We start from the raw sequence: 17105 nt of genomic DNA on the forward strand, positions 1-17105 counted from the left end.
CCGACAACTTAGGCAACAGATGAAAGTGGCACAGAACAAGGACAGGATCAATGCCATAGATAGAATACTCATAAATACTCCCTCCCCCTCCCCCCAATCCCTATGAGACTATGCCATCTCTGGGCTTCCAAGACCAAACAGTCCAGTTAAAAAGAGCTTCTAATCACCTCTCATATATGGCAAAAAGACAAACTGTTTTGTGAAGGACAGAAGCCCAGGCTTCTTTTATCTAGTAGGTGTGTTTTCTGGACATTAAAGCAATTATTTCTGTGACCAACTCCAAAGAAGCTATTGTTCAGTAATATCGGACTTTTTGTGAAGCCATGGACCTCTCTCTGTGGGGTTTTTCTTGGCAAAGATGCTGGAGTGGTTTGCTATTTCCTTCGTCAGTGGATTAAGGCAAACAGAAATTAAGTGACTTGTCCAGGTTCACACAGCTAGTGAGTGTCTGAGGTCAAATTTGAACTCGGGTCTTCCTGACTCCAGACTCAACACCCAATCCACTGTGTCACCTAGCTGCCTCCCCAAAGATGTATCATGTCTTTTGGGGCTGAAAAGAAGATCAATTGAGGCAGAAAATGGTGTCCTGCTTGAGTACAGGATGTGTCTTCATGACTGCCCTGCATTTTCTGTTTCAATTACATCTCTGCTCAGAATAGAAATGTGGCAATTATTACTGTTTGGCAATCCACAAACTTCATGAATATTATAATTCTCATATGTTATTTTCCCTCTTATTCCCCATTCCACCTCCACTGGGCACAAAAAATTATACTTGAGAATTTTTTTAAATCATATTTTTGTTAATCTCAACATCTAGAACTAGAAATAGCAAAGGGAAAATGGATGATTTGCCCAAAGGTGCTGAATATTTTTTCAGGGAATCATGTTTCCTTCTTTCTCCCTTCTTCCCACCCTCCCTCCTTCCTTCCTTCCTTCCTTCCTTCCTTCCTTCCTTCCTTCCTTCCCAAGACAATGAAAGACCATGAGACCATGTCATGCAAAGATTATTTGAAGGAACAGGAGATATTTAGCTGGGGATTTCCTACAAAAGGATTAGACATTTTCTATTTGGCGTCAAGGAAAGTTGCGATGAATCAAATTTAGACCAGCTATCAAATGAAGCTCTGCAAGTGTGGACTGGGCCGCATAGGGGTTGGGAATCCCCTCGCAGTGGGCTTCAAGTAGAGGTTGGCTGATTGCCAGACAGGTATATGACAGTGAGAATTCCAATCCTGAAGACGGGATCGCTGCTGAGTTCCCTTCTGGTACCTCAAAGCCAAGATTCTATAATTCTTTGAATTTGGCCCAGCTTCCTTTATGTCTGGTTGAATCTCTATCAACATTCTGTGGTAGTTTCTTATGTATAGAAAAATGATTAAGTGATAGAGTGCTAAGGGCAGGCTAGGGTCGACAATAAGTGTGATCTGGAGGATGTTGCAGCTCATTCCCACCATAGAAAATATAAAATGAGCTGGCCCATAGTAGGCAGTATATGGCTATTATTATTAGCTATTAATATATATATATATATGCCTATGAATATTTATAAATGTAAACAAACATACCCATATCTACTGATAGATCCATCTAAAATACAAGGTGATTTTGGAGGTGGGCTTTACAACTTGGAGAGTCAAGGAAGTCCCTACTAAAGGAATAGGTAACTGAACTATCTTTGATGGGAGATGGGGAGATGAAAGGCTGTGGTTTCTTTCACCTTAATTTTCTTTTTTATTTATTTTTAGGGGGGTTTTTTTGGGAAGGCGAATGGGGTTAAGTGGTTTGCCCAAGGCCACACAGTTAGGTAATTATTAAGTGTCTGAGACCAGATTTGAACCCAGGTACTCCTGACTCCAAGGCAAGTGCTTTATCCACTGCACCACCTAGCCACCCTCTTAATTTTCTATCCTTCCTTAGCACTTGTCCTTGTTCAGTGCCACTTTCATCTGTTGCCTAAGTTGTAGGACAGAAAAGAAAGCAGGTTCTTCTTCAGCAAAGTACAGGCTAGCTGAACAAATAAATATGTGTAAAACTGGTTCAAGAATCAGATCTACCCCATTGCCTTGCAAAAACCTAAAAAAAAAAATCAGATCTAGTTAAAAAGTAAATTTTCCTGCTGGAGTCTACCCAACTCTTTGATTCTATGACTGTTTTCTTCTAGTACCAGCATGGGCCAGTGTCAGTCCATCAGTGAACAAACATTTATTATACACTTGCTCTGTTCAGACACAATGCTAAGTTGAGATGATACAAAGAAGGACAAAACACACAGTCTCTGTGGCCTCAAGGACTTATGTTCTTATGGGAGAGACAACAGATAAACAACTCTATCTATATGTTTTTGTCTGTGTAAATGGAAGGTAGTTCCAGAGGAAATCTCTTGGGAGTGTGAGGACCTGGGAGCAGGGTGGGGAAGGCCCTAGTGGTCTTTGAAAGTGCCCTTTGAGCTGAGTCTTAAAGAAAAAGCTAATAGGTAGAGGTAAAGCTGGAGAACAAAGAATCAGGTCTGGGGTTGGGCACAGGTTGGAAATGGAGGGTTGTATTGGAGAAACAGTGAGTATGTCAGGGTCCCTGGATCATAGAAAATGTGGAAGGGAATAAGGTGAAAGAAGACTGGAAAGACAAGAAGGAGACAGGTTGCAGAAGGGCAGAAAAGACTAGTGTGTGGAATGCCACCCTTGAGTAATGAGTGCCACTCCTTGAAGACCACCCCTGTGGCACACCCATTGGAGAATACCTGGAGCCAGGTACTAAAACATTCCCCAAGCACCACCCTCATCCCACCCACCATGGAAATGCATTTAAGCAGGGTTTTTTTTTAAAGGTCTTTTTCCTCTCTGGATTCCCAGCATCTCCGCCACATTTCTCTCTCTAAGCTAGAACCATGTACTTTGGCCTTTGCCACTGGAGCAATACAGCCCCAGTTCCATATGGCTGAATTTATGTTGATCTAAGCTTTCCTTCTCTCCTTTCTTGGGTGCCCTGCCATTTCCTTCTCTTCCTTCTTCTGAGTTCTTTCCTAGATCTAGGTTAATCCAAACTTCTCTTAATGAAACTATTCAGCCTGTCCTCAAGTAACTTGCTGTTTTTCTAGATGAAGTTTGACCTGTGAAGTACTTGTGCTTTGCAAGTCCATGATGAACCCTTCAGGTCTATGAATAAAAACCCAGAAATCATGGGTTCTTCTCTTAGAGAGCCCTGATCTCTGGCAGTACCACCTAATTCCCCATCTCAAGGTTGTTATGAGTTTGGAGACCCATCCCAGTCCAGAGAGCTCTCCAAGGGTCCCACCTAAGAAGGCAGACAATAAATGTTAAAAAGTCATGGACCTTCAAACAATACATTTTAAATTTACTGTGGGAAGAATTGTGACTTAACTTGAGATATCTAGGGTCACAGGAACAGGAAAGAAGGAGCAGAGACACCCAGATCACAGTCACCAGAGAGAGACTCGACTTTGATGGACCTTTCCACTGTTGTGGGACAATGGCATTAGGACAGACTACCAAAGATTGATGGTCACTGTTTCTATTTTCAATTGGAAGGAAGGAAAAAGGTCAAAAAAAAGGAACCCTTTGACTACAACTGGACACAGATGTAGTAGACAGGAATAATAGAGAGAAGACTACACTTGGGGACAGGAAGATTAGAAATGGCTATATTTGTGGCTCAAGTAACATGACAGAGGAAGGGGACAGCTAGGTGGCACAGTGGATACAGCACCAGCCCTGGAGTCAGGAGTACCTGGGTTCAAATCTGGTCTCAGACACTTAATAATTACTTAGCTGTGTGGCCTTGGGCAAGCCACTTAGCCCCATTTGCCTTGCAAAAACCTAAAAAAAAAATGACAGAGGATGGGGATAAAGCAAGAAACCATCCTTTTCAGCTAGAGGCCAAGTTGTGCCACATGCTTCTCTCCAGTTCAGTGATGGAACACCTGGGTTGTCTGACAGGAACACCTGTCAGAAGAACTTCTCTGGGATGTGAGCCAAGGTTGGAGTTTTTCCAGGGAGGAACAGAGTCTACTCACATGCATCTGATTGGTTTCCTGCCTCTAATAGCAAGGCCATGGAGGTCCCAAATAAAAAGGTTCCAAGTTTCCATCAAGAAAGATTCCAAGGGGGTAGAGCCAAAATGGCAATGTGAAGGGAGCATTTCCCAGGAACTTCTTCCCCCCAAAACTCCAAAAGCCAACAAATTAGGACTCTAGCCAAAATTTAGTGGGGCAGAACCCACAGAAAGACTGAGTGATATATTTTCCCAGTCCAAGATAACTTATAAGTTCTGCCTGGAAAGGTGTGTTTCACCAGGACCGGGGCTTGTAAAAAAAGCCATGCGCAGCCCACCCCAGTGCAACTCAGCACAGTCCAGAGATCCCAGGGAACAGCTTGAAGGGGCGGTGAGAGAACTCTGCTCCACCAGAATGAGTGTGGAGTGAAGGAGAACAGGCCTGCAGAATCTGCAGCGAAAATTGGGAGAAAGCAGCCTGCACCCCCAGAGACAGTAAGGGAAGTCTGCAAAGGTTTCTCTGCTCTCCCTGGGTTAGGACTCTGCTGTGTGCCTACACCCAGATACTGCAGTTTGGGCTTCCATACTAAATAACCAAGCTGGATCTCTCCTTATAGCCCCAGGGCAGAGGGTAGTGCTGTGGTCATCCACATATCAAAGCACAGACAAGAAAGCATAAGACATAGGAGGAATAAAGGTCCTAGTGGGGTGTCCAAAAAAAACCAACAACTCCAAAGCCTTGGAAGTGCTATAAATTAGTCTTGGGCTGAGGAAATGAGCAAACAACAGAAAAAGAAGAATCTGACCATAGAGAATTACTTTAGTCCCATGGAAGATCAAAACACAGACTCAGATGATGACAAAATCGAAGCTTCTGTATCCAAAAACCTCCAAGAGAAGTAGAAAACGGACTCAGACTATGGATGAGCTCAAAAAAGACTTTGAAAAGCAATTAAGGGAGATGGAGGAAAAATTGGGAAGAGAAATGAGAGTGATGCAGAAAAATCAAGAAAAATTCCAAGGGGCAGCTAGGTGGTGTACTGGATAGGGCAACAGCCCTGGAGTCAGGAGGACCTCAGACATTTATTACCTAGCTGTCTGACCACTGGACCCAGATGGCTCTGGAAGAGAAAGTGAGGTTGGGGACTCACTCAAATCCAATTCATGTGCTTATCATGGCATCACCTCCCTGATGTCACGGTCTTCTTCAATAATGGACAAACATCATCATCATCGCCAACCTCCCGATAACCTTCCAAGGAGTAACAGAGCAAGCCTTGATTTATCTTAATATTGGGCTGCCATAGCTCCAAATACAGTATATGGAATAGGACCAATGGGCCAAATTCAAGTTCCCTCTTAGCATCAGAACTCAGGACCTCATATTCACTAAATCACATTATATTCTCCCCTTGTCTCCATCATTCCCTATCCCCGCCGATGTCATGTGATCATCCTTCCTCCATGTCCTGCCTTAATTTTGGGTTTTTTAAAAAAAATTTTTTATTGGCGTTAACATGGGTACATAGAGCCCCAGTTCTGGACTCTGGGCAAAAAAAAATTCCCACAAGTATTCATCCTTAAGTTCCAAGTCTAGATTCTAGTGTCCCTCAGTCTTAGCAATAACCATAATTTTTCATTTTCCTCTTTCTTTTGTCTCTTTCCTTCCTTTGTCAAATCCAAGTAACTAGTGATCAGTCTTTAGAATGTTGCCAAAACTCCTTTCAAACAAGAATGAGGGAAGTGAAGGACTCATAGCCCTAACAGCTTTCCATATGCCTCTGGGAGCATCATGTTCTTGGACCTAAGCTATCTTTTGGCCAAGCTTCCATCACCCCAGCTCTTAGCTGGTTTAATTCCTTGGTCTCTCTAGCACAGAGACTCAACTTCAGGCCTTCATTTGCTTGGGTCAAGTTCCCAACTATGTACTTAAAGAGGTTATTTCAATCTTTCACTCACAGATGCAGAACTGGGGGACACCTTAAGGGGCATCTAGTCCTCTACTAATGTCCTCTGCTGATACCTCCTTTGGTCAGAGGACCCTGAATGCTTGAAGATTGTCAGTGGAAGAGAAACTGTGATGCTCCTATCATATTGGAAAGGCTTCAAGAATGAGCTGGGAGAGACTAGTGGTGGGGTAGTCAAGATGGTGGAATAAAGGCTGGGATTTATCTGAGCTCACCCAATTTTGGAAATTTTGGAAATTTCTACAATTTTAGAAATAATTCCTCAAAGCAAATTCCAACAAAATGCAGAACCAACAAAAAGGTAGAGTGAAACAATTTTCCAGCCTAAGACAAGTTAGAAGTTCCCCTTAGTTGTTATTGCCACTGTCAAAAGAAAATCACCTTTTAATTTTTGATGTATCTTTTGTGTATGCTATAGGTGTATATATAAATTTATATATCTATATGTAGATAGGTAGAATCATAGAAGTCTTCAATCCAACACTTTTATTTTGCAAATAAGGAAAGGTCTGCCTCACTGGTAAGAGAGTGAAGCCTTGGAGTGATTTGAATAGACTAGGATGGTTTCCACAAATGATGAGGGGGTTGGCCAACTGGTCAGAAGTAGACCTGCTGCTACTGGGTACATTGCTTATGCTATTTTTGTTTGCTGTCCTAGGGCAAGGAGGAGCATTAGCAGGAACAGGAGCTCTTCCTAAGCAGAAAAAGTGCTTGTGGCCACTCATAGACCAGAGCAGGTCAAAAGAACAGTGACCACACTTTTCCTTAGGTCATTCCACCTTGGAAGAACTAAAAGCCACACACCCATATATAAACACTATACATACACATACACATATATAAAACTACATATCAAATCATAAAAAGGGGGACTGCCACAAGGCCGAAGAGGCTTGGTTCCTGCTCCTAAGCCTTTTCCTCTGGATGTCCATTCTTTGCTCTGGCCCCAGGGAAGCCTGGATTATTTTGAAAGGAGCAAAGCTCCTGTTCCCACAATCTTTGGCTCCTTACACCCCCCTCCCTCTCCTACCTTTCCCTCCTGGAGAGAAATTCTATGTAGCTTAGATTTGGTTCATTTCTAGAGAAAGGTGTTCAATGTATTGGATGAGTTAGGCAGGGGACATCTGTGTTGGACTACAAGCCAAAAAGACCTGAGTTCAAATCCTACCTTAGACACTAAGTAACTATGACCTGACTCTGGACAATTTACTTAAATTCTTCCAGCCTCAATTTCCTCATCTGAATAATGAATATATTAAAAATACTTTCTAAAAGGATTGTTGTGAGGATCAAATGATCATATGTAAAGCAAATATAAACCTTAACATGCTATAGATAAATATATATATATATATAATATGTGTATAGTATTATTTCTTCTACATAAAATAGTTAAATATGTACAAGACATAAAAGTATACCTGTCAGAAAGACTTAATTTATAACTACTGTTTTACTCTCTCAGAACCTCGAAACGTAAAACCATTACAATATAAAACATTATGTGGCGCTGCTCCATAGACATTTGACCTCAGTTCTGCCCTACTGCAGTTGCTAAGCCTCTTTCCCTAAGAGTGATACTCTCTAGACTATGGAAACTCTTTTTGCCACCTGTCACCTCCAGCCAGGGTACCCATCAATCAAACAATCAATTAATATTTATTAAGCATGTACAATGTGCCAGGCACTTTCTTACATATTTTAAATCTCTCAAACCAACAAAATCTCCTTGAAGGCTGGACACATCCTTCAGTCACAGAATGAGGGAAGGAAGCACAAAAGGCAATCAAGGAATGGACACCCAGGATCAGTTTACTTAGTCAAGTACCTTCCATGGAGCACTTGCCATGCTGTTGGGGTGGGGAAAAGGGCACAGCCACCCCCTTCTCCCACTAACACCACCCTTTACTGACATCCCAGGGAAGGGCCTAAGAATAGAGAGCCATCTGCCACATGGGACAAGCAAGACAGAAGCTGTCTATCTTTTTAAAACTAATTCATCCCTTCATTCATCATCTTCACAGGTTAGTCCTTCAAAGCTGAGTCAACATGGGTGGTCCACCAGAAGCAAGCAGGGCAACTCTGCCATGCTCCACAAGGCACGATCCCATTTAGATATGCATCACTATTACTGTGGGTAAGTGGAGGAGGTATGGCATAATTTCATATTCACAAAATGAGTTCGTGACAGTGCTAGAAGAAATCAGGCTTCAGATCTAAAAATTACTAAGGAAAGTCAATCCCTGTTTCCCCATTATCTTAATATACATTAATATACTTAATATACTCGCTTTAATGAACTCATGAACTCTGCAATCTAGCCAAGCTGCCATCTTGCTGTTGATTATGCATAATATTCTCTCCTGTGCCTTTGTATATCACCTTTCCTCCACACCTGGAAGGTTCTCCCTGCTCATCTCCTCTCCTGAAAATCTTAAGCATCCTTCAAAGCTTAACTCAAACCTCATCTCATACAAAAGGCTCTTCACCATCCCTAGTTGTAATTGCCACTGTCAAAAGAAAATCACCTTTTAATTTTTGATGTATCTTTTGTGTATGCTATATGTGTATATATCGATTTATATATTTATATGTAGATATGTAGGATGACAGAAGTCTTCAAGTCCAACACTTATTTTGCAAATAAGGAAACTGAGGCTCAGAAAGGGACTCATCCAAGGTATCATGACTATACATGTTCAGCTCCAAGGAAACATGGACTAGGAAACATGAAGGTAAATTCTGACTTCAGGGGAATAATATGGGGATAAAAACAAACTTGATGTTGTTACATATAAAATGTTCTGCAAACCTTAAAGTACTATATAAATCCTGGTTATGATTAAATGTCTGAGCAGGAGTCAAACCTGGGGCTCCCAGTTCAGCACTCTACTCATTTATCATGCCTCCTTTCTCGTGTTGTCTCTCCCAGTAGAACATAAGATCCTCGAGGGTAGGGGAAAAAATTATTTTTTGCCTTATCTCTCCAGCATCTAGCCTAGTTCCTGACCCAAAATAAGCTACATGAAGGAATACCATCAGTTTCAAAGCGGAATAGGCATAGTTAAGGTGGGAAGAACTGGAGGGTTTGACTTGGGTATTGTTTTCCCCCTGAGGCTGACGGAAATCTGGGGAGGCATGAGGATATTTTTATCTCCTCTGCAAAGCTGGCTTGGTTCACAACCTTGTAAGAGATGGGAGAGGTTACAATAAGCCTTGCTCTTATAAATAAACCAATCGACCTGACTCCATGCTCTCCTAGTAACACTCCCCACTGTAAGTCATAGTTCTTCTGACTTCACAGAGGGCCTTTATTTTCATAAGGAATGAGAGCCTAAGCAAAGCAACCATTATTTCAAGAATGAGAGAGAGGACCAGAGAATCTCAGGGACACCCTCATGGTGTCAGAGGGAGAACAACCACTCGAGTGTTTGATTCCCAGGCCACCGAACCAGCCTCCACTCGGGTACAGTGACCTGCATTTATTATTTATTATTCAAAACCTGGGAAGTCAGCTACCTCTGCAAGGTTTTAATATAGTGTGTAGCATAAACCAGCAAATAACTTTTGGTATCAACTTGGGCCAATTCATGATAAATTTTAATATATTATTTATTTATATATTTGCATGTTTATGATTTTTGTGGTTTGTTTTCTTTTTTACCATCCTTTCTTCACAGTGGTTTCAAAAGATGGTAATGCAATTTACTCTGCTGCAGTATTGTCACTGGAAGGGGACTTGGAGATCATCTGCTCCAATGCTATCCAATAAACCTTACCCACGGGCCACATGAAGACCACAACATTTCCAAGAGTGGTCAAATATGATCAAAATGTAGGTCTTCACTGACTTTAATGGGTTGGTGTTTTGAAAAATAAATTTAAAAAAAGAAATAAACACATGATCTTTTAAGACCTTCAAGATTTAGCCCACAGAGATCCTTAGATATGGTTTAGCATCCTCCATTTCTATTTGAATTTTCCTTCACCAATCTAATCCAATTCATCTACTTTACAGCTAAGGATGCATAAGAACCCAGAGAAGCAAAATAACTTACAAAAGAAACAGTTAATTTATTTCTTTTAGACTTGAGAAACATTTTGTTTCCCTTTGCTGGAAAAAAAATGATAATGTTTGTCTTTCGTTCTCAAAGACCTTGACGTCAGGGAGGTGATGCCATGACAAGCACATGAATTGGATTTTAGTGAGGGAGGGCTCACTTTCTCCTCCAGAGTCACCTGGGTCTAGTGACCAGACAAGAATCAGGATGACTGGAGATGGCCCTGGATGCGAGGCAGTCAGGCTTAACTGACTTGCCCAAACAGCTAGTTAGTGTCTAGTGCCCAAGGCTGGATTCAAACTCCCTTTATGCCAAATAGATAGGTGGTAGAATTTTCTTTGATAAACATGAAGGGCATTTAGATGCCATGGATAGAGTTCCCAGCCTTGCGTCAGGAGAACCTGAATTCAAATCAGGTCTCAGACACTTAGTAATTGTGTGAATCTGAGTAAGTCACTTAAACCTGTTTTCCTCAATATCCTTCTCTGTAAAATGTGATGGAGAAGGAAATGACAAACCACTTCAGTACTTTTTACTAAGAGAAACTCCAAAAGGGTGGATATGACTGAATATACCTAAACAAATTTTTTAAAAGTTTAGAAGAGAAAATTTGGATGGACTGAAATTAGAATCCATTTTCTTATCATGAATTCATTCTTTTCACTAGATTATGCAAGAAATTAGCTAATACTGCAGAGAGAGAAAGAAAAAGAAGCAACATTGTTTTATCCAATCTTGTTGACAAGTTCTTCTTAACCAAAATTTCAATTATAAATAAAAGTTGCTAGGAGAAGAGGAACCTATTGTCTCTGTATTTCTAATTAGGAAGAAATATGACTTCATCGGTGAGCATATTCCCTCTATTAATGCAGATGTAACCCTCACCCTACAGAGATTTAATGAAGCAGGATGATGAATATTGCTCAGAATCCCCCCAAGTTTCTTAGGCTTTTGATTTTGTAAGAATTTCCATTCATCAAGAAGCCACTGTGGCCGACATGCAAAGATGTCATGGGGAGAAAAAAAAGAGAAAAGGAAAAGAAGGGACAGCTAGGTGGCACCGTGGATGGAGCACCAGCCTTGGAGTCAGAAGGACCTGAGTTCAAATGTGACCTCAGACACTTAATAATTAACCTAGCTGTGTGACCTTAGGCAAGTCACTTAACCCTATTGCCTTGCAAAAACCAGAATAAAACAAAAACCAAAAGAGAGAGAGAGAGAGAGAGAGAGAGAGAGAGAGGAGGATGGAAACTTCTTTTCTCCCTTGCATCTCCTATAAACAAAATGTATTTAAGAGGGAGGAAAAAAGGACAAAAAGCTTCTTCTCCAAAAGAAGGTAAGGGAGGCAAGTAGAACTGATATCTCATATCTGGGTGTGAGAGATATCTCCAGTCCATTCTCCATTCAGCTGTCAAATTAACCTTCTCAAAGCCCCCCCCCCACTTTGTACTATCTTCCTCCCATATTTACTGAATTCCAGTATCTTCCTGTTACCTCCTACATCACATATAAAATCCTCTGCTTGGCATTTAAATCTCTGCATAACCTTGCCCCTTCTTACCTTGCATGTCTTCTTATAGCTCATTCCCCACCATGTACCTTAAGACACAGTGATGCTATGTGTCCTTCTTATCTGTCAAATCTGGACATGTTCACAGGCTATCCCCAGACTTGGAACTCTTGCCTCCTCCATCTATGTTTCCTAACTTTCCTCAAGTCCTAGCAAAAGGCCCACCTTCTCTAAAAACACTCAGTCCTTCTCAATCTTAGTACCTTCCCTTGAGACTGTCTCCAATTTATACTGTATATACTTTGTACACAGATACTTGGGACTTATTCACTCCCCATAAACTGTATTTGCCTCTAGTGCTTAGTCCATTAGCTGGCCCATAGTAGGGACCTAAAAAATGCTACATAATTGATTGATTATGCTGTTTTAAATTCTATTTAAGTATATTTCTATTTATAATTATCTTAGTCCAAGCCTATAAGTTGCTAGTTTGAGATAGTTTGAAAGAAGAGGAATTAATAAAAAAGGAGAGAAAATTTCTTTTGTTCAGTTGAAGCAGGGGGTGGCGTTCTCATTAGAGAGAATTTTTGCAATTTTAGCATCTTTGAGTTTATTCATACATTCATCTGTTGGATGAATCTGGAGAGAAACTTAACAAGGAAATGAGTTAGAGATGGAAGTTGATATATGTGTCTGTGTGTGTGTGTGTGTGTGTGTGTGTGTGTGTGTGTGTGTGTTTGAGTAAACAAACTGCACATGGCAGGCAGCCAAAGTCCTATTTGGCTGTGGAGATAACAATCCCCTCTCCCCATTTCCCAATATTTTCTTGTCTATATGTGTTGGTCCAGGTTTCCTACTCTGTCCTAAGAGTTAAAGGTTTACATTAAGGAAAAGATCACCACACTTGCTTACTAAGAAAATGTTAACAAAATTATTGAGGGGCAGCTAGGTGGTGCAGTGGATAGAGCACCGGCCTTGGAGTCAGGAGGACCTGAGTTCAAATCCAGCCTCAGACACTTAATAATTACCTAGCCGTGTGGCCTTGGGCAAGCCACTTAACCTTGCAAAAAAAAATTAACAAAATTATTGAGTGGAACAAAAGGACATATAGCAGATATATCAACCAGTCACCCCAGGACCCAGGACTCTCAATTCTGTAATACACAGCAGCACACTTTGGTAGCCAGGAAATGCCTACCACTATGCAGTAATGTATGAGGTATTCTGAAAGACTAGCAGCTCTGGTGTGAGAACTTGTCAAACCCTTTTTCAAGGTTGCTTATCCATTTTGAGCCAGTTCTCACCTGTGTATTCAAGAAGCTTATTCTTCTTGTGCAGTGGCCATATCTTTTTTTTAAAATTTGTTTTTGTTTTTGTTTTTAGGTTTTTGCAAGGCAGTGGGGTTAAGTGGCTTGCCCAAGGCCACACAACTAGGTAATTATTAAGTGTCTGAGGTCCCATTTGAACTCAGGAACTCCTGAATCCAGGGCCAGTGCTCTATCCACTGTACCACCTAGTTGCCCCCCAGGAATGGCCTTATCTTAAAAAATTATTTTGACCAAAGGTTAAATCAGGTTGAGGGTAATTGACAGGCCTCAAACCCATCAGTAAATTAGGGGGATGTGTACCCCAAGCATTTGAAGAATTCCCTTGGTGGATGGGGAGGATGAGAACAGTTTTTCCCTAGGGTGGCAGAAGCACATAGTCAGACAATGAAGAGGCTAAGGTCATCTACTGCATCCCAGGCCATCACTAATTATTCTGACTTTTGCCTTGCCACTGGACCTCAACGACTCAGGAAAAGAGAGAGGGTTGTTGAATTTGTACAACTCATGTCTCACTCAAATCCAGTTCATATGCAAGTCAATGCATCATTGTTTGATGATATCATTGGTCTCTTCAAAATGAAGGACAAACTACAACCACCACTATGCAGCTAAATGAGTCACCTTCTCTGGTAAGTATAATCTTTCTTCTAAGGTAACATTTCTCCAAACAGGATTCAGTACATTTTATTAGAGAAATGCCACAGACCACCAATATATATGCCCATAAATATGGGCAATAGCTTTGTATCCACCAGATAAAAAGTATTCTTCAAGATCTAGCTTTCCCTTCCTTTTAAATTCTATTTCCTGGTACCATAGTCATGTGGGGTAATAGTACACTGGCATGGTATCAACATGGTACAATAGAAAGGCCACTGATTATGAGCCAGAATGTCTGGGATCAAGCCCCTCCTCTGACAATTACTACTCTGACTTTGAGCAAACTACACATTCTCCTCCTCCTTCAGGATCAATTTCTTTATCTGAAAAATGAGGGATGCAGAAGTCCCTTCCAATTCCATAGTCATGATCTTTGGTTCCTAAGTACTCATCCTGAGTTTTCTAAGTCTTCCTGGACCAAAGTTCTTTTATTGACAAGTTACCCCATCATTTCTTTCTGTAAATCTGTCACCGAAAATCCAACAAAGATTTTTCTCTGGTTCATTTGTGGTGACAATAATAATTAGATGGAGTCACTAAATGAAGGGGACCTAACAATGGCATCAAAAGACTCCATGAGCAAATACACATGAATTCAACTAACAATTCTTGACAAAGAAGTGAACCACTGACAGAATCACTTGAATTTGTTTATAGAAACAGAGGTGTTTACTTACCATAGTGCTAAAATTTCTGGTTATTTTCATGAGAAATTGCAGAAAATTTCAAAACCCAGATTTGTGAATTGTTGCAGATTCTACAGAAAATGGTAGGAACTCTAAAATATTCTGTTAGAAAAATTTAGTACCTAAAGAAAATATTAAAACCCACATGTAAGTGACCTCAATGATACACCAGATGATCAGGAGCCATCAAAGAGGAAGTCAATCAAGCACCTATGTGTCTGGCCTTTTGCTCAGCACTGAGGGCATAAAAAAAAGTTATTTCCAAAATTAGTCTGACTCATTGGGGCAGGGCCAACAAAACCGGAATTGATGCTTTTCTATTTTTTAAGTGTATTTTTCCATTTCTTGTCTCTAGTTCTATATGTCTTTTATTAGTGCATCCTAGCACATAGAAGCACTTAATAAATGTTCATTGGTTAATTCCTTCGGGGAAATATAAATGAATCACCATTTCTTGACATAATATAAGCACTCACATATACATATGGACATCACTATATTAATAAAGAAGGCCTTTGTTCCTTTGATAAATTAAAAGTTTATTCCCCCTCCCTTATGAAATTTCAGTTTGCCTTTCACATGTAGAATCCCAAGGGAAGGGTGGGACATACATATCTCTAAATGAACTCTGATTCTTCACTTGTGACAATAATCCTAGACCTTCCCCTCCCCTCCAACAAGCTACATAATTGACCTGTATTTCTTAAGTATTAATTGCCCTTTTTTTTGACTCTTACCTCTAAAACCTACCAGTTTGTCCACAATAAATATTGAAGTGGTAGATTAAGTTAAACAAGGTGTGTTGAGAACTACTTTGTAGAAAAAAGAGAGACAATAGCAGGTTGGTCTCAAAATCAATAAGTCCCAAGGTATTCAAAGTCTGAGTCTGACAGATGTGTGACCCTAGGAACGTAATTGATGCCTATGTACAGGAAAATGCATAGGCAAATAAAGACGTGTTGTTACAAGAAATAAGCAGAAGTTCTAGCATCCTCAGAGGAATAGATTAGGTGCAAAAAGAGACAACAGGAAATGATTATAGTAATCTGCTGTTTGATAAACCCAAAGAGTCCAGCTTCTAGGATAAGAACTCTCTCTTTGATAAAACTCTTGGGAAAATTTCAAGTTAGTATGGCAGAAACTTGGATTAGACCAGCATCTCATACCCTACACCAAGATGAGCTCAAAATAGATAGAGGATTTAGACATAAAAGACAATATTATAAGCAAACTAGGAGATCAAGGAATAGTTTACTTGTGAGATGTTTGGAAAGGGAAACCATTTATGACCAAGGAAGAGATGGAGAACATCACTAAAAACAAACTAGACAATTTTGATTACATTAAATTAAAAAGCTTTAGCACAAACAAAACCACTATAACCGAGATCAAAAGAAATGTAGTAAATTGAGAAACAATTTTTACAACTAGTATTTCTGACAAATGACTCATTTCTAAAATATATAGACAACTGAGTCAAATTTATGAAAAAAAATGAAGCCATTCCCCAATTGGCAAATGGTCAAAGGATATGCAGAGGTAATTTACAGATAAGGAAATCAAAGCAATCCATAGTCATATGAAAAATTGCTCTAAATCACTACTTATTAGAGAAATGCAAATTAAAGCTTCTCTGAGGTACCACCTCACACCTCTCAGACTGGCCAATATGACCAGAAAGGAAAATGATCATTGTTGGAAAGGATGTGGGAAATCTGGCATACATTGTTGGTGGAGCTGTGAACTCATCCAACCTTTCTGGAGAGCAATCTGGAATTATGCCCAAAGGGCAATAAAAATGTGCATACCCTTTGATCCAGCAATACCAGTACTGGGTCTATACCATAAAGAGGTGATGCAAAAGTGTAAAAACATCACTTGTACAAAAATATTCATAGCAGCCCTGTTTGTGGTAGCAAAGAATTGGAAATGGGGAATGACTGAACAAATTGTGGTATATGTATAATATGGAACACTACTGTTCCATTAGAAACCAAGAGGGATGGGATTTCAGAGAAGCTTGGAAAGACTTGCATGAACTGATGTTGGGTGAGATGAGCAGAACCAGAAAAACATTGTACATTCTAACAACAACATTGGGGTGATGATCAACTTTAATGGCTTTGCTCATTCCATTAATGCAATAATCAGGAATAATTTTAGAACACCTACAAAAGAGAAAACTATCTTTACCCAGAGAAAGAATTGTGGAGTTTAAACAAAGACTAAAGTCTATTACCTTCAATTTAACCAAAAAAACAAAAACAAAAACAAAGTGTTGGGGCAGCTAGGTCGTGCAGTGGATAGAGCACCAGCCCTGGAGTCAGGAGGACAACCTGAGTTCAAATCAGAGCTCAGATACTTATAATTATCTAGCTGTGTGACCTTGGGCAAGTCATTTAACCCCATTGCCTTGTTAAAAAAAAAAGAGAGAAAAGTGTCTTGTGTATTACATAATTTATAGTTTATTTTCTCCTCAAGGATATGATTTCCCTCCCAACACATTCAATTTCCATCAATGTGTAGCATGGAAACAATGGAAAGATTATTATTCTGCTTTCTGTGGGGGGGATGAGAGGAGGGAAGGGAAGGAAAGGAGGGAAGGGAGAGTGATGGAAAAATTGTAAAATTCAAAAGCTTAAAGAAAATGATAGGTAGGGTGGCTAGTTGGCATAGTGGACAAAGCACCGGCCCTGGAGTCAGGAGTACCTGGGTTCAAATCTGGTCTCAGACACTTAATAATGACCTAGCTGTGTGGCCTTGGGCAAGCCACTTAGCCCCATTTGCCTTACAAAAAAAAAAAACCTAAAAAAAAATAATAGGTAGAAACTACTATTGTATATAATTGGAAAACAAAATATAAATAACAAAAATAACAAAAA

At 40.2% G+C, this 17105-nt stretch overlaps 1 long non-coding RNA gene across 1 annotated transcript in view; it reads left to right on the plus strand.

Moving 5' to 3' along the window:
* The window catches only part of LOC141490791 (uncharacterized), a 78214-nt gene extending 67233 nt beyond the window's left edge, over positions 1 to 10981 (plus strand). Inside the window, exons 3-5 of the long non-coding RNA XR_012469341.1 lie at positions 8003 to 8115; positions 8576 to 8713; positions 9659 to 10981. This is a non-coding gene — a long non-coding RNA (uncharacterized LOC141490791). The remainder of the gene's footprint in view (positions 1 to 8002; positions 8116 to 8575; positions 8714 to 9658) is intronic.
* The last annotated feature ends 6124 nt before the right edge of the window (positions 10982 to 17105 follow it).

This window comes from Macrotis lagotis, chromosome 6 (assembly GCF_037893015.1).
Source record: "Macrotis lagotis isolate mMagLag1 chromosome 6, bilby.v1.9.chrom.fasta, whole genome shotgun sequence".
NCBI classification, from domain to species: domain Eukaryota; kingdom Metazoa; phylum Chordata; class Mammalia; order Peramelemorphia; family Peramelidae; genus Macrotis; species Macrotis lagotis.